At 44.5% G+C, this 18,171-nt stretch overlaps 1 protein-coding gene across 3 annotated transcripts in view; it reads right to left on the bottom strand.

Moving 5' to 3' along the window:
* SYT2 (synaptotagmin 2) overlaps positions 1 to 4,205 on the bottom strand; it is a 155,371-nt gene extending 151,166 nt beyond the window's left edge. For all 3 annotated transcript variants that reach the window (XM_081009871.1, XM_081009873.1, XM_081009872.1), the window contains exon 1: positions 3,989 to 4,205. The gene's annotated coding sequence lies outside the window, so the exon portion shown is untranslated. The remainder of the gene's footprint in view (positions 1 to 3,988) is intronic.
* Positions 4,206 to 18,171: the final 13,966 nt, after the last annotated feature.

The following is an 18,171-nucleotide window of genomic DNA, read 5'->3' as shown; positions in this document are numbered from 1 at the left end:
TGCAGTTGTGGTCTGCAAAGAATGAATGCTTTTCCTCATTCCATGCAGACATTCATCACCCCCCTACCCCATGGCATGACCCTATCATGTATGCCAAGCAGCTAGGTTTCCCCATACTCCCTTCTCTTGACCACTGGAGTCAGCCTGCTGAAGCCTGAGCAAGTTGGGAGAAGGGGTCAGCAGATATCAAAAGGAAATGCCTTTTTAGACAGCTTTGGGGAAATGACCATTGACTCCCACGCTTCATTTCCCCCATTTGCTCTTGCAATATAGCAGTAGCTGTATTTCAAAAGGCTCTGGGATTCTAAAGTGAGTCACTCACACTGCCAGGTGATCTATGTCTGCTACCAACAGGATGGTGATAAAGACATTGTAAACGCTGATTTACTCAGCCAGCTGAACACTGATGGGAAAAGATCCAGGCTGCAGAGGAAGCTTGGAGCACCTTCTGGCCTCCATGCTTGATACACTGCTGTGGAAGAAATACCAGGGTGGAAACAACTAACACAAAACACTGGAGGAAAGTAGTTCAGAATAGCCACAGAGACAGATGTCATTGGATTTCATCTTTAGAGTTAATTTCTTTGCCCTGTTCAAAAATGAACAGTTTCCAGAATGCCACAGTGTAGGCAACCACTTACAACAGCACAGCATCCTCAAGAACCACATTGGACGGAATGGCTTTTATGCATAGGGAACATATAACATGAATGTACTTTCAACCTGGATGTTTACCACGATCCCCAGCATTACAAGCAAGTTATAACTGAGCGGGGGTACCTGCAGTAGAAAGGGATGGTGTATAAATCAGGATGACTCAGTCTTCTTGATGTCTATGCTGCCTCTGCCATGCCAGCTAAGCTTCAGAGAACATTGTGGCTTGAAAGGACTTTCACACAATAGTTGTCCATTTTAGTGATTTTTCATCTGGACTTTATGCCATAGGATCTTCTATAGGGCCAGTTAAACTACAGCATTCATTGATGCTCCCCTGACGGTTACATTCTCATTAAATGCTTTTGCATTCAGTGATCTCTAACAGTGGGATCCTCCAATGACTTCCATTCTCAAATCCCCCACCAAATAGTACATAACACATCCATAAACACATACCCCTTAGCACCCGGCCTTTCCGTGTCCATTAAAAACCTGTAATCACAACAGGACATGGAAAATCCTGGGTATCCTGGCACACACTAGCTTGCATTCCAAGCTTCATTTTTACAGCCACCCGTGTACATTTACTGAGATCAACAAAAATATAGAAAAGCACACAAAAAGATCCCTAACGCAAGGAAAGACATACTCCTCATCCTGTGTCTGAACTACATACAGCGTACACATTCATGCCTCTAGGTCAGCATTGAGCATTAGGGCATTCACATTCCTATGTCACCACCCCACCCATGCAATATCAATAGCTGCAGAGCTTACACTCTAAAAAAGTGCTTCACACATGACAGTTTGTTGATCCGTGTTCTCACGGCAAAATCAAAGCACACTTCAGTCATGATAGATTTATTCTATCACCACCCACACAGAGAGATGCTCTCTATCTAGGGGGAAATCTCATGTATGATGAAGCAGTCCAGAGGGAGCAATCTACAGAGGCAATGGATGGATGCAGCAGCTGCACCAAAGACTTCTAGGGACCTCTCCACAAAGTCTTTTCTTTTCTGCTTTATGTAAAATTGCTGTGGGATTATCTAGTGCTAGAAAAACCCGATCATTTTACAAGGAGCCCCCCCCCCCAGCATTATAGCATCCAAAAAGGGCACACAGAACTATCGCAGACCCATTATAGCTAGCAGTATGATGTATAGCAGTGGAAGGAGACTCACACTGAACCAATGGCAGCATCAGAAAAGTTAACCCAGGAGCACTGCAAGAATCTAATGCTGCTCAGACCTGCACTCTTAAGAGTGCAAAGTAGCCTTGACACCCGTATAACGAGGCCATCTAGGTCTGGAGTAAATGACAGCCAACTGGTTCAGGCTGTGCGTGTGTTCCAAAAGGAGACTGCAGCAAGAAGGGTGAGCAAGGCCTTATCAGGAACAGACGGAGCTAATGACTCAGGAGCTGGAAAATCGTTATCTCCCATCTCATCTTGTAAGCACTCCAGAGCTATAATAGACTGGGAGCTTGGAAAGTGACTTGCCCTTTGCCAGCCAGCCAAGAATCAGCAGACTCATCCCCAGAGCTCTCATCCTGCAGTAGCCCTCAGAGAGTCAGCCAACAGTTACATTTCCTCCCCCCCCAAAAAACACCCCAGAATATATAAACTGTCTGAAATCCCCAAGCTCCCCCTATCCCTTATTCACAGAGCTCATTGCACTAAAATATAGAGGCAGTTCACACTTACTGAGTTTCTCATATGCACAGGCAAACGGCTGGGTGGAGAAAGGTTTGTGTCAACTGGGCAGTGCATGCAGTGCACTGGCAGCTCTCTCCATGATTGCTCATGACCTCTCCTCAGCGATTGCACTCATGGAGTTAGGTGTGGGCTCACCATAGATACCACCCACTTCATGCTAACCTCTCTGCACATGGCTGTGTACCTGTGCACACAATCACATATTACTAACAGCAAGTTCCACCCATGTAGAAAGGCCACTTTAATTTGCATGCCCCAGAATGCCACACGCAGCGGTTCCTTCTTTTCCTTGCAGGTTCTCTCTTTCCCTCTCAATTCCTCTTTCTCACACCTGACCCTATTGGTCAGTGTTTAGACATTGATGCATCTGCCTTTTGGTGCAGTGGATTGTTCTGTTCCCAGTTTGTTTTTCCCTTTTGGGAACCATCTTACCCTGCTGAGCAGGAGCAGAGAGAGCTGAGTCAGCACCTCTTCTAAGCAATGTCAGGGAGAGTGATTCCCTGCCTCAACCATTGCGGACAGGCACAGATTTGAAATACAAAGGCTTCATATCCCAATAGACTGACTTCTTGCAATGAATCACAATGCAATGAATCTAACCCACTCCAAATGTGAGTTCTTGTTACGCTTTAAACCTCGTATTCATTAGATCTGACATCTGGTTTTTGAATTCTGAAACCCTTCCGTTCCTGCATCAGGAAAGTTAGCGATGCACTCTCTCCAGGGAACCCAGCTCTGTATTCAGCACATTGCACCAGTATCTGAGTGCACTAGTGGGATCTACATATGACGTGCTGCAGATCAGGTGCATATAAACCTATTGTGCACATACCATCCAATCCGCAGCATTTTTAGATTGCAGCATGTCCTGAAACAGAACGTGTTGTACAGTATATCTGTACATGTGTGTGCATATGCTAATTGCTCCACTTTGGTGTCTCTGCTTGCGTGACCCTCTTCCTCTGCATCTGTCTGGACTATAACCTTGAAGGCGAGGTGGGGGCATGAACACCAGGTAATGGTATCTTGAGACTTCCCTGGGATCATTAGGAACAAACACGGATGGGGTCTTTTTTGTTGTTGCTGTTTGCTTAGATGCTTATATTCTAAGGCACAGCCCGCTTTCTTCCTTTCCTTCTTTTTTGCTCCAATCAGAAGTAAACCACCGGCCACTTTTATCATGGATCTCCATAGTTCTGTACCCTGAAGGGGAAGATGCCTTGCGCCAAACCGCCGCCAAATCACGGGGAGCTGTCCGTTCAGCACTCCTGGCCAAACAAGATCTGGTTGACCGTCCGGTCAGCACCACGGCCAGCGAATTCTCTGCCCAACTGCAGAAAGCTGACGAGGAGATCCCCACTAGCTTCTCTAAATAACTCCACTTGCTGCAGTAAACTTAAAAGCGAGGAGAGACGTTTTGTTGCCTTAATCTTGTTTCTCTCCCCACCCTTGCGCTCGCCAAACCTTTTTGTCCCAGAGCCCCGCTACTACTTAGGGAACGATCAATCACCAGAAGAGGCGGGAGGAAAGGGGAAGGTCTGGTTTCTGATGCACCCCGAAGTACATCCTCGGACACAGATGCAAGCAAAGAACAAGAAGGAAAGTGAAACTTACTCGCTCGCCGGTGCGGAGAAACACAGATACACACCAGCGTCCGCACACGCACACACAGAGTCCAAGACGGGCAGAAGACTTCGAGCCGGCAGGTCAGTCCCTCAAAATGCTGCAGTTGCTTTTCCCACCCGCCCCTCCAGGGCTCCCGTACGTCGCCGTATTCTGCGGAGCTCCAACCTCATTGGCGGAGAGGCGGCTCGATAGAATAAAGATCCTGCATTAATTGAGAAGGGGCTCTCTCTCTCCTCCGCCTCCGCCTCTGTGGTGCAGTTCATTATCCAACCCCGGAGGGTGGTTTTAGCCCCTCCCCTCTATCCCAACTCCTTTCCAAGCGCCCGCAGTGAGACTTGCTGAGCTTTGCAGTCTGAAGCAGGCGAGGAGGAGACCGGTACGCCTGCTTGATCAATGGGGGCGGCGCGGGGGGAGCCTGCTAAGTCAGCTGCGGTGGCAGCGAGTTGGGGGGCATGGATGGAGGGGAAAGGGTGTGTGTGCGAGAGAGAGGGGTGGTGCTTCATAGCAGGAAGCCGTTACATCAATACCCCAAAGAGGGCAAATAGGATTTCAATGATCATGCATTGATATGCTACGGGTCTTCATACTACACAGGCAGCAGCAGGAAACGTTCTGTGCACTCCCAGGTGTAAATAAAGGGGAAGGAAACTTAACAAGGATTTCACCGGAGCTCCATTCAAGGTCAGACTAGGAGACAGCAATTATTAATAGGCCCATCATATTTCACTGTGAAATAGTCCATCATATTGCACCTAGGAAGAACACGCAGCACTTCTTTCGGCACAAGCGCCCAGAGAACAACCATCGGTAAATCTTCAGCTGAGAGCAGACCGTGAGAATCCGTAGCTTTCCTCTCCCAATCCTCTGTAAATGCCTCACTGCATTGTGCGGAGAAGGAGGAGGGACAACGGTTCCAAACTTTTTTCCTTCCAAAAATTAGACATCCACATAGGTCGTTGCAAGGGACTGGGGAAAAGAGAGAGAGAGAGAATGTGCCATCCTACTGGCAGCCAGGAATCAACGCTGCCCACCCTTATACCATAACAGCCATGAACCAACCTTTTCCCCACTTACCTAAGTGCAATGACTGAAACCTCAGCCACTCTGTACAAGACACTTGCTCCTACTCGCTGCTAGGAATGGAAACTTCAGTTTCTCATTTTGCTGTGTTTCAATGAAGCTTTCCCATTCCATCCCTCATACTGACATGCCAAAACAAGGGGATCAAGGAACACAAAGGAAAAGAAGGGCAGTCTACCCTACGTCTGCCAGGAGAAACCATTATGGTCACCAGAGGAATTTACCTGAACACATTTCTCTTGTTTCATATTACCGTTCTCAGTAATACGGACCTGTTCAAGGACCTGCTCTGCTCAGCCTGAAAAGCACTCCTCCTAAAGGAAAACCACACAGATCGAGATTCCAGCTTGCTGGGTTAGGGCCTAACCCAACAACCATGATTCATAGTTGTTTTTCTGCAGTGACACATTTACTACGTGGTCTGCTGCTGTTCTGGTTTCCATCACTCTCTATTTAATTGTCCTTGATTACCTGGAACTGCAGCCTCTAGCCTTTCCCTTGTTCTTCAGCATGTGGCTGAATTGTCTCATCAGAAACCACCTTTTCCTCCTCTGCATCTCACTGGAATGTCCTTCATGCTTTTATTTTTAACTGCCAGGATCCTGAAACAAAGCACCAGACACCAGAATGGATGGAATGGGGACAGCAAAAGCCCTAGTGGGTTTTGAGGAGATGGATTTCTGGTTTCTAAGTGTTCAAAAACTGGCCTTTGTTTCCTGGGAATTTTCTGCCTTCTGGGAATTATCTTATCCTCTGTAGAATTCTAATAGTTAAATAGTGGCAGAGCTATGGTACTAGAGCAAACTGTTTTCTAAACAACAGCAGTAGGACATGAGTATGTCGCCTGTTGTTTTTCCACTTCCCCTGCCCCCTTTCTCTCTTCATCTTTCCTCTTTTCTTCCTTTTTCTCTTTTTAAAAAATATTTTCCTTAGACTTTTCATAATATGTTACAATAAAAGAACGAACTAATCTAAGAACAAAGAGCCAAGAGAGAAAGAGAAGTGGGGAGAATATAAGTCCTCCTTCACAGGTAAACTTTAGCTTGGCCCACACAGAGAAAGGTAAGCCCTCCCAGCTCTCATCTAGGAGCTTTCCTTTCTTCTCCCAGCCTCCTACCCTGGGAGATCTTCCCTTCAATTCCTTTCACACAGAGCCTTCATCAACTAACCACCACCTTCGTATGCATGTCAACCACTCCTTAATCCTGAGCCGGGGACCACACACACAATACAAAGAATTGAGAAAATGAAGCAAAAGACAAGTTGCCTTGATAAAAGTTTGCTTCAAGTTTGGGGACACATTCCAGGGAATAGAACAGGGACACTCAAGATTTGAATAGGTATGAAGTTGGGGGGGGGTATAAATTCATCTCAGGTGGCTTGCCAAACACTTAAATAGATCTCATGGGGACTAACAATAATAGTAGGAAGAGAAAATACAGCTGAAGTTTGAAATTCTAATTAATATCCCTTAATAACGCACATAGATCTTTTTAATAATTCCCAAAAAAATCCATTCCACAAAGATAGGTTTCTCATTTCTACATTTCCAAGGGCTTATTAGAAATAAGAATAAGGGGGGGGGGGTGGATGCCTTCATGTATGCTACTGTGAAAATCTGTACAGCAATTTTTGTTGAATATCAGATGTGAGACCTCCCTGATATTACATTTTCCAGCAAGTATATGCAGTGCAATTGACTGTCAGAATGAGTGTAACAGTGCTTGTTACTGATTAGCTGAGTAAGAATAATGATCTGTTAGTATTCCCAATACAGAAACTGCACTTTTGGCTTAAGTCACTGGAACCTTTGCCAAGATAACAAAGAGTCCACTTCAGATCTTGTTGTTAACTCACCACTATGAAAACAAAAACTCCGTCATCAAAGTTTGAAGGATTCCACCAAATATTGCCTGTTTGCATTTAATGGATAAGGCATATGTGGATAACAACATAGGAAGAGCCAACTGGATCAGGCCAATGGCCCATCTAGCATCCTGTTCTCACAGTGCTACCCAGATGCCTGTGGGAAACCTGCAAGCAGGATGCATCCACAAGAGCATTCTTCCCTCCTGTGGCTTCCAGAAGCATACTGCTTCTGATGATGGAGGAAGAGCATAGCCATCAGGGCTAGCATCCACTGATGTGGCTTGGATAATCCTATCTGATAAAGTTGCAAAGTATCACTCCCCTTCAAAAAGCAGTAGGTGAAACAGGTGTGGGGAAAACATGTGGCTCTCCAGATGTGGCTGGATTCCAACTCCAATGAGCTCAAGTCAACATGGCCAGTAGTCAAGAATGATGGCAGCTGTAGTCCAGAAACATTTGGAAAGACACTCATTCTCCATCCCTTTGTTGGACAAATGTCTACCTTGGCTGGCTTTTCCCTATTATTATCACCACCATGCCTTTCTGCTAGGATGCTTCCGAGGTTTCCTCAATCTTCAACCCTCCTCCACCAACCCAACTTCCAGCTCCTACTGTGTTGCACTGGAAAGAAGATTCCACAGCAGCCTTTTGGTGGCAAGAGAGAAAATCTACAATTGAAGACAGACTCTTTCCTCCCATGATGATGAATTCAAGGCAATATATAGAGTAGCATCTACTCAAGGAGGCTTGCAGAGCAATCCTATTCAGAGTCAGAGGCAATAAGCCATACTGAATTCAAACAGGCTTATTCTCAGCTAAATGGTTATAGGACTGGAGCCTCGAATTTTAATTGCGATGACAAGAGAGGTGAAGAATGGGAGAAGCAAGGCTAACAAGGGCAAAATGTGAGCCAAGGAAGTAAAACAAACAATAATTACCCTTTGGTTTGAAATTAGGGCCATAGCTGTCAACTTTTCCCTTTTCTTGCGAGGAATCCTATTCGGAATAAGGGAATTTCCAAGTTGACAGCTATGATTAGGGCTAAGGGCTTAGGGCAAGAGCATCATGGTAAGAACAGGTTCTGCAGAATCTGCTGAGGCTAAAAGCAAAACCCCTCATCCTCTCTGCTGCTGCCCCGATGTGGGGGGTGGGTGGGTAATGAAGCTGTAGGATAGAGCAGGCAGCATAAGGTTCCTTGACTCCATAATACATACACACACCCCTTTTGGATCTGCCTGGCCTGGAAAGACTATAATCACCTCTGAGTCAGGTTGGAACTTTTGCCTGGATTAACAGCAGTATTCCCTGCATCTAATGCCCTGGAGCCAAAGTAGATGTGCACTTAAAAACATAGCAAGCAGCTACATATCTTGCTTTTCCTTGGTGAATTAAAGGGATGGGGGGGGCGCTGATTCACACTCCAAAGGCAGCAGCAGGGAAAATGAAGGCTTATCTCTTCACTTCTCCACTGAGATGACAGCCAGGAGCCTTAAAGGAAGGTCCTCACTGGTAATAGTGCCAGCCCTGTGAAGGGGACCTTTGGTACTTGAAAGTGGTATAGTGAAAAAGGAAATAATTTAGGCTAGCATTTCCCATGTATTTCATCAAGGAGAGGGAGCCACAAATGATTTTTGTCCTAGTTTGGGACCCACCAATCAGCTCTCAGAACGGGAGTTGCTGTCATCAATCACTTGTGCCAGACTGCCAGAACAGCCGCTGCCAATCACCTTGCAACAAAAGACTCTCATCACTTATGAGCATACCTTAATCTAGCACATGGGAATTGCTTGACTTAGGTGACCACAGGCAATTCACAAAACACAAAGCGAACCCACTCTGCAGACTTCTTATAGCTCCTTCCCAGTCAGTTGCCAAAAATGATTGAGCCAAATTATAATGGAGTAGATTCATATAAATAATGGTTTCATTTGCAGGAATTGAAATTTTATAGCTGGCAGTTCTCAGAGAGGTGAGGGGGCCAAGTGGTCAGTCATGGTTGGTATTGAGCCATTTTAGCAATGTTGGCATAATACCTAATAAAAATGAACCCCCTAAGAACTGGGAAGCTTCTCCTTTAAGCTTCCCAGATAAAACTGCTTTCACCTACCCTGAGGCCTTGGTGCAAGTTGAGCTATAAAGCAAAAGGTATAGTGTTTCCAGGGGCGAACCTCCTTCAGGAAAAGGAAGCTGGAGTTGTGGTGCTTGGGAACAGATAAAAAATATTTTAAACTCACTTGTCTGTAAATAATTGCACCAGTCAGTTACAGTCACAGAAGCTCAAGCTCAAGTTTAGGTTTTCAGTGGATCAGGGCCTTACTGATTTCAGACAGTGGGTCGTTTCCTCTGCAGACTCTTGATTGATTGATTGATTGATTGATTGATTGACAATCCTTGTGCTGTGCATAATTAATTCCAGTTGAAGGGGACAGTAACCAAAACTGAAAATACAATTTTAAAAACATTTCTAGGCCACCTTTCCAAGCAAAGCTCCCTCAAGGCAGTTTACATGATAAAAATTTCCGAAACACAACAGAAATAGAAAATATAAATACAAGAGACAAGGTTACTTCTAGCAGCACTGCAAGCTAAATGAGCCTGCAGTAATGATATACCTACTCACCCCAGAATATAAAATCTCCAGTTCATCCATTTCTGAGGGCAATAAAGCTATGCACACATACACACCATGCATAGCTCTGCCTGAAACAAACAAGTCTTCAGAGCCTTTCTAAAGTGTGGTGGTCTTCTAGAGGTTGACAGGCAACAAATTACGGAGCTGATTACCATTCTGCCTGACCGTTGTCCAGACTGGGAAGAAGTAAACCTTTCCAGAGGCCCAAATAGATTCTACAATATATAACTTCATTGGTTTTTCACTGGAGAGCTATCCCAAGTCTAGAGACTAATGTAAGGCTGTGCACCATTCACACAAAGACTTCCCTGCTTGCCTTGATGTGCATTGCTGCAGGCATCAGGCAGAATCTGTGCCTGCAAAGTATTCCACTTCAGAGGAGAGGAGAGGAAGCCTTGCCATGCACAGAGGGGGCTCTGAATCACCTGGCGTTGTACTAGGGCTGCAACCCCAATAAAGATGTTTGTATCCATTAATCATATATAAGTTTCAGTAAACATATGCTTTGTAAAACAGTCTTTCTGGAGTATGAAGCATACTTCCTTTGGTTTTAAGTGACACACACACACTTGTCAGAGCAGGCAGGATCTTAGATGAGAAAAGCTTCCTGTGAGTGAGAGAAGGGAGATGGCTTCTCTTAAATTGTGCTTGCCATCTATGGCTCATATCTCTTAGCAAACACACACACACACACACACACACACACACACGTGTACATGCACTGCCTGATGAACTGGGGGTACTGTTTTACAGTACAATACATGTGTACTCTGAGCTCAACGGGACTTACTCCCTGGAAAGTGTATATAAGAATATCCTGCTAGTAATTTTTTTAACTGATCAGCTAACCAACTTACTGATTAAACATCGAACTCCTAATTTGCTTGCATCTCTCACACTGTATTAGTAAAGGAGTTGCTGCCATACTCGGAGCTGTGTGATGTGTTTTTTAAAAATCATTTTGCACCAGCCAGCACAAAGTCAATACTAGGTTTTGTAATCTATATAAATTATGCACATTAAACACAATTTTCTCAACTCCTGTTACTTATGTGGTGGGGCAAAGGCCTTTGCAGGGCACCTCCTAGCCATGGAAAATTTTGCTTATCCTCCCACCAGTTTCTTAACATATGCTCAAAATTGAGAGATATACACACCACCACTTACATGAAACCAAATCAGTGGTCTATCTAGGCTAGGGGCTTGCAGCAGTTTTCCAATGTCACATGCAAACAACTTTCCCAGCTCTGTTGCCAAAGACGTTTCAATTGGAGACAGGAGGCATTGAATCTGGGACCCTATGCACACGTCCAACATGTGCTTCACTCTGAGCTAGAGCCTCTGCCTCCCAATAGATATGCAAAGAGTAGTTTTTAACATAGCTGTCAACTTTTCCCTTTTCTTACGAGGAATCCTATTCGGAATAAGGGAATTTCCCTTTAAAAAAGGAAAACGTTGACAGCTATGGTTTTTAACCCCTTTGTTATTCCTGTAGGTAAGATATGGGTGGAAACACTGGTTATAGCAAGTAATGCTACCTACATCATTAAATTCTATTATCCATTAGAATTTGATAGAATATTTATACGTCTTTTTAAAAATGGCCTAGTGAGTTGGATGCAATTTACTTTGTTTGATTTCTGTAGTGGACTGCTGCAAGCTTCTTAGCTTTCCTCCCAACCCCACCCAGACAGTGAAACGAGCAGCCAACCCAAGATTTGCAATAACCTATTTATTATTTTTATAAGCTAATGGGAAAGATCAGTCCAACAGGGTTTAACAAACAGAGTCAGCACTGCTAATATTAATGAGTCTGGGACTTCACTGTTGGTTTCAATTAACTCAAGCGCACAGCCACCCTCCCTGAAGCCCTTTGTAACCCTGTTCCCTCTAGTGGATACAAGGGAGCCTGGGTCAACTGAAACTGTCATAATTCATAAGATGAACTCAGACAAAAGTTAATCCATTGTAAGATTTTGAAGTGCCTTTGAATTTCTGTGCAAACGCGCTATCTGCCTCCCTCTCAAGAATGTGGTGCGCATGACATCATGTGGGTTTTGCACCCCATGCATCACAAAGTCATGCATCAGAATTGGACTACCTTTTCTGGCTGACTGTTATCACATGTGCTTTGTTTCCAGCAGAAGACCAACAGGAAACAGAAGCCAAGGCTGGAGACAATAGCTGAGGAAGCAACAACAAAAAATGCCTATGATTAAAAGGCTAAAGTTTTCCAAAACAAGAACAAAAACACCTACCTTAAGCTGCCTCTGTGTGGTGCCTGGAATTGGGAGCAACTTCTGCTAAATGGGTATCTCACCTCAGATGCCCAACAGGGAGCAGTGGGAGCATTTATTTATTCTGGATCTGGTAAACTACTTGGTCTCAGCTGCCATATAAGAGATCTGTCCCATAAGCCTATCTGGTGGAGGAGGGTGGTAGGAGGACTGATTCTGAGACAGAATCAGTCTGTATTGGATCGGATTGTTATTATTAATGTTTGACATTTTATTATGTTTTTATGTGTGTTGGAAGCTGCCCAGAGTGGCTGGGACAACCCAGCCATATGGGTGGGGAATTAATAATAATAATAATAATAATAATAATAATAATGCTTGCTGAAATCCTGCCCACCCCCTTCGATTACAACTGTTAAAGGTGCTGCAGTCTCCTTTTGCATCTGACCACCCTGCTTTCCATAGTTAACCATCCAGTAGCTCCAAGCATCTGCCTCTCCATTGCTCAGTGTGCCATATTGGTTTCCACCCCCTGGGAGATGCAGCCATCAACCTCAGCCTTCATTTCACAGTGATTGTCATGGATAATGTAGGCAGAGGGAGGGACCAGCCTGCTGCTCAATCTCATGGTGTCAGTCCTGGGGCCAGAAGAAGAAATGTGGAAAGAGAAGGCCATCCATCATCCAGCCTCCAGGGCTTCAATCAAGGGAAGGTGCAGAGGCAGCACTCGACTCTGTCACGGGGGCAGCAAAAACACTGACAGATGGGGCAGGCCACTGAGGAAGGTCACCTGGAACTGTCACAACTTCTAATCACAATCAAATGCACCACCCCCACCCCCAAGGCACAGAGAAAAAGGCTGCGTGGTAATCTAACAACCAATGCAAATAGCAAAGAGGCTTGTGGCACCTAACAAATCTATTGTGGAAAGTATGCTTTCATGAAGTGTTATCCTGAGTTGTGTGCTTTGCCCAGACCCCACTGAATGGGCTGCAGAAAGCATTTTTTGAGATGGATGGATATGTATTCCTTATCAGGGCCATGGCCACTAATTATAGCATGTAACTAGAGTACAGGTCCGCAACCCTTTTGGTTGCAGAGGCCACATTTGGAGATCTAGAAAACTTTAGGAGGCACCCATTTCACAGAAGAAAAACTGATGATGCTCTGAACCCTTCCCAAGGAGGCAAAATGCCTATCCTCTCCAACAAATAAAACACGGATAAAAAAGCAACCATCATAATAGTCCCCTACCAAACAGAAGAAAAGCTCTCAATTAAAATAAAAATATAAAAATGCAGGGGAGCAAAGGCACCTGAGGGGTGCTAAATAGGATGCCAGAGTGCAACCTGGTGCCCAAATATGCCACATTGGAGACCCTAGAAATAGAGTTGGATTGGTGCCATATGCCCTTGTCATCTTGGTTTATTTTTATTTTTTTAAAACTATGGAAGAAAAGATAACCTAGCTACTACAGTCATAGAAGAGTGTTGTTACAGTTCGCCTGTGTTTGATAGCTTTGCAGGGATCACCTTCGATATAAGAACATCAAAACCACCTGCAACAGTAGGGGCATTTGTTTCAGCATGGGCAAAACCTTTTGACTTTCTTTAGCCAAGGCAGCTATTTTGCTGTCATTCGTTTTGATCAGCTTGGAGCACACACTGGGTTCCTCCGTAGGACTTTGTATGATCTAGCTAACAAGACTTAAAAAATAAAAGGAGCAGCAGCTAACAAGGAACTGTTGCACATAGCTTAGCTGTGATACGGATGTCTCCAAAGACTCCATGGTATGGCGAGACCTATAAATGTGCAGAACAGGTTTTGATACACTGGGACATTTATATTGTACCCCTTGCTGCTAACTGAGACAAGGTACAATTCTGGGTCTCTGATGGCTTTCCTTAGGCCATTTAGACCCTAACTCACTGCTGTTAGAGGCTGGAGCATATGAATTCAGATCCTCTAATTCATAGCAGTGATTGCTTCTTTCCTGCAGGCAGTAGGGATCCAGGAACAATTCTAAAGCTTATAAGAAGGGAGGGCAGTCTGCTGTGAGAGAAGGACAATCCAGAACTTAGCAGGGTTAGGTCATGTAATTTGAACACTGCTCTGTCTCTCTTCCAGATAGATTTATTATTAGAGGTTTTTGCAGTACGAGTTTATCCAAGCAAGGTGCAAGAAGCTGGGTCAGTTCCAAATAGCTATGGTGCCATCTGCTGGCTGCAAGGTGTAAATTCCTAATTCACTTGTATGCAGCCCACTATTTCAGCTTACAGGCCATTCATTGGAAAATTTACTGGACTTTAAATTATTGAATACGTATGCTCACAGCAATGCAACAGCCAACAGCCATGAAATCTGTTAGCAGCACCACTAAGAGCTATGGCTAGGCATGTTAGAGGGTGGATTCAAACTTCATAAAGCACATGCGTTTGCACCTATGCTTGCTGCCCTGAACCCCCTAGAATGTGAGTTTACATGCCAAAGTGTGTAGGCGCCAGGAATACACCACCGAGAGTGTAGCTGACTGTAGCTCATTGGCACATATTTATGGGTTAGGCGAGTCTGCCGCATAAAGTGTGAATTGGTGTTCTGTGAGCAGTTCAGTCAGTGGAAGCCCAGCACAAATAATTCTGCTTGTGCAATGGGAAATTCTCCACATGCCCTGCAGCCTCAAAAATTGGCTCAGGGTGTTGGTGTCAGAAGAAAACCCCAGAACAATGTTTGGGGGATGGGGTACTGCTCCATCTGGGAAGCTGGGATGCTTCCACCGATGCATTGGTTGGAAGAGCACAAAGTTGAATTCCACCCAACGTCAACAAACCCAGATTCTGCATTAAGAAAACCACAAACAGGCTAAATCATATTGTGTGTGTGTGTTGCAACTTCTGTTTATTTATTTGCAGAAATGAAAATGCTCTGACATGAAATGCAGGTGAGTAAGAAGAAAGAAGGAGAGTCGGTTCTAAGGCGCTTAGAACTCCTGAGCCTCAGGATGTGCAAAACAGTCCATTTCAGTTTCTCATTACTCCAGCTTCCACATGGCCACATCAGTTTGCAATTCTTTTTGAAAGAAAAGGTCCTCATGAAAAGTTAGCAGTATTTCAGTATTGTTAGCATTTCTCCCAATAAGTCTTACTTTTATGCAACTTCCTCTAATGCATATACTTTTGCAAAGCAGTTTCCCCTAATATAAGGCATTTAAAATATTAGTTTCACTAATATTTCAATTTTATGCACACAACCTTAAGGTACAGGTTACTCACTGGAGAACTGCTTTGTAGAATTCAGAGGCTGGGGAAGGTTTCAAAAATGCATCCAATAGGCTTCAGAATGTACATACCTTTTCAGTGCTTCAAAGCAGTTCTTTGGAGTCTTCCCCACTTTGGTTCAGATAGTTTGGGGCCTCAGTTGCTGCAGATTCCAAAGTGGCCCAAACATCTCTGAAATGAGCCTCTTTGGTTTGGATTCATGCTTTGCCCAAAGTGAACAAAGAGCCCTAATTATTTTTGCCCTATTGTCAATGTGCTTGGAATGCCAATGTGTATTTTCAGTTAACGGGGGCAGATGAGAAAAGAAAAGTCCCCATCAAAGGGCCCTGACACTCCTCACTAGTTCTTAAAATACTCCCAGTGAGAGCCAGTGTGGTGTAGTGGTTCAGAGCGGTGGACTTGTAATCTGGTGAACCGGGTTCGATTCCCCGCTCCTCCACATGCAGCTGCTGGGTGACCTTGGGCTAGTCACACTTCTTTGAAGTCTCTCAGCCTCACTCACCTCACAGAGTGTTTGTTGTGGGGGAGGAAGGGAAAGGAGAATGTTAGCCGCTTTGAGACTCCTTCGGGTAGTGATAAAGCGGGATATCAAATCCAAACTCTTCTTCTTCTTCTTCCCAAGTAGCTTATCTGGAATTCAGAATGTGGAAAGACTTGTAGCAGTACCATTCCTTTGGTGAACTCTAATAAGCCTAACGTGGCTATGGCTCTCTTCAAACATCACCTGAGATAGCTCAGTTGGTAGAGAAGGTCTTGGGTTCGAGACCCAGGTTGGGTGAAAGATTCCTGCATTTGCAGGGGGTTAGACTAGATGACCCTGGTGGTCCCTTTCAACTCTTTGGTTCTATGATTTTATCACACATATATCTTGCTGGAATAAAATCAGAATGGCTATATTCTGCTGTGTCTGAGGCTGCAATCCTTAACACAGCTCATGGGAGCAAGGTGCATTGCACACAATGAAACTTCCTTCCAAACAAACATGTGTTGGGCTGCAGTGCAGTTTATGATAGAGATGTTGATCTTTCCCCACTTCCAGTTCCCTCTTGCTCTTGTTAATCATCTCATTACTTTCGTTATTCATTTCTTACAGGCATCGTGTCTTTTTTTGTTTCTTTTACATTTTGTTGTCATTGGTGCAGCTGCCTGAAGGAGGCGCTGGAAGCGGCTCTGCTGGCCCTAAACAAAAGAAGCAGCCCCCACCCCCCACCATTGAAAGGATGATGAACAGGTACCAGTGGAGTAACAAGAACCCTATTCATACCCACCGATTATTCCCGCCGCTCCTTCTGTAATTAATGAAATTGCACTAAATGGTTCCATCTGGTTTGGTGTCTCATTTGTTGTGAAATGAATGCACAGCCCTAAATTGCAACTGACCCAGTTTCATAGGAGTTATGACAATTATATTCGTGTGGTGGGTGAGACATATCAGGTGTACATAGCAGAAGAACAACCACAAAACTTTCCCTATAAGAGTTTGGATTTGATATCCCGCTTTATCACTACCCGAAGGAGTCTCAAAGCGGCTAACATTCTCCTTTCCCTTCCTCCCCCACAACAAACACTCTGTGAGGTGAGTGGGGCTGAGAGACTTCAGAGAAGTGTGACTAGCCCAAGGTGGCAGCTGCATGTGGAGGAGTAGGGAAGCGAACCCGGTTCACCAGATTACAAGTCCACCACTCTTAACCACACCACACTGGCTCTCAACCCTAGGTTGTCCAATATGTATATATACCACTTTTAACTTCTCTGGTGATTATCAAAGCGGCTGGCATATAAAACCTAATGCTCATAATAATAATAATTTAAAAATCCAATTTTCAAAACTGATTCAGCTGGGGAATATAAAGGCAATACTGGGGGAGATGAGGAAAAGAAATGGGTAAACAAGTGTATTTTTAACTTCCAGTGGAAGCCATCCAACATTGTTACTTCTGTGGGGAAATCATTCCACAAGGTAGATGCTATCACTCTCAGAGATGTCTACCTGTGCAATGCATTGTATTCAACAGAACTTCCCAATAAGATTGCAGTGGTCTCATCAAAACAGGCCCCCCACCACCCCAAGATAATGGTGATGATACATCTCAACTTTTGTCTGTGGTACCTTAAAATCAGCTCAGTCATCAATGATGTCAACAATCAGTGGAACTGCAATTTTGTTCTACCTCTGCATCTGTACCGACATCCGTTTAAGTGTAGTGACCTTGAGGATCCCTTACTCCCCACTGGTTTTTTGGCAGCCAGCAAGCAATTGTTTGATAAAATATTCTTCTAGCAACCATCACATCCTAAGCTCCAGCCAAATTCTGCTATTGGGTTAGACTCTCCCCACTGGCAAACAGCTTCCCTTGGAATCAATGCTGTCATTGATGAGTCCTGTCAGATGTCATGAGGTTGTGCTAACAAGCAAAGTGACCAATGAGCAGGAAATAAAGAGCTGGTGCGGAGCTGACACACTTTCTTCAGTGAATAGACCCAATCACTCAGAACAATACACACCAAAATGCACTAAATGGTCCGATAATGGAGACTAATCAATCACCCACATCCTAGTCAATGTGAAGAGGCAGGCTATAGTGATGAGAGTCTTTTAACCAACATTCATCTGATAAGTTTGGTGCTGGTCTGGGCAGTGGTTGGTTTCACAGGAAACAGAGTAAGCTTAGAAAGGGTCCACCACCTTCCAAGTGAGTCCATTCCACTTTTGTCAGACGGCTCTGTCAGAAAGTCAGTCAGTATCTTTTTTGTGTGTAACTTGAATCCATTGGTTTAGGTCCTACCCTCTGGAGCAGGAGAAAACAAGTTTGCGCCATCTTCTATGTGACAGCCCTTTAGATTTTTGAAGATGGCTATCATATCTCCTCTAAGCCTTCTCTTATCCAGGTTTAACATCCCAATTCCCTCAAACATTCTTCATATGGCTTTGTTTCCAGACTCTTGGTCACTCTCCTCTGCACATGTTCCAGCTTGTCAATATCCTTCTTAAACTGTGGTGCCCAGAATTCGACACAGGACTCCAGGTGTAGTCTGACCAAGGCAGAATAGAGTGGTATTATGACTTCCCTTGATCAG

The sequence above is a fragment of the Podarcis pityusensis genome (genome assembly GCF_964106645.2).
Source record: "Podarcis pityusensis genome assembly, chromosome: 6".
Taxonomy (NCBI): Eukaryota; Metazoa; Chordata; class Lepidosauria; order Squamata; family Lacertidae; genus Podarcis; species Podarcis pityusensis.
Note: the sequence above shows the minus strand (reverse complement) of the source record. Positions and strands in the feature narration are given on the sequence as shown.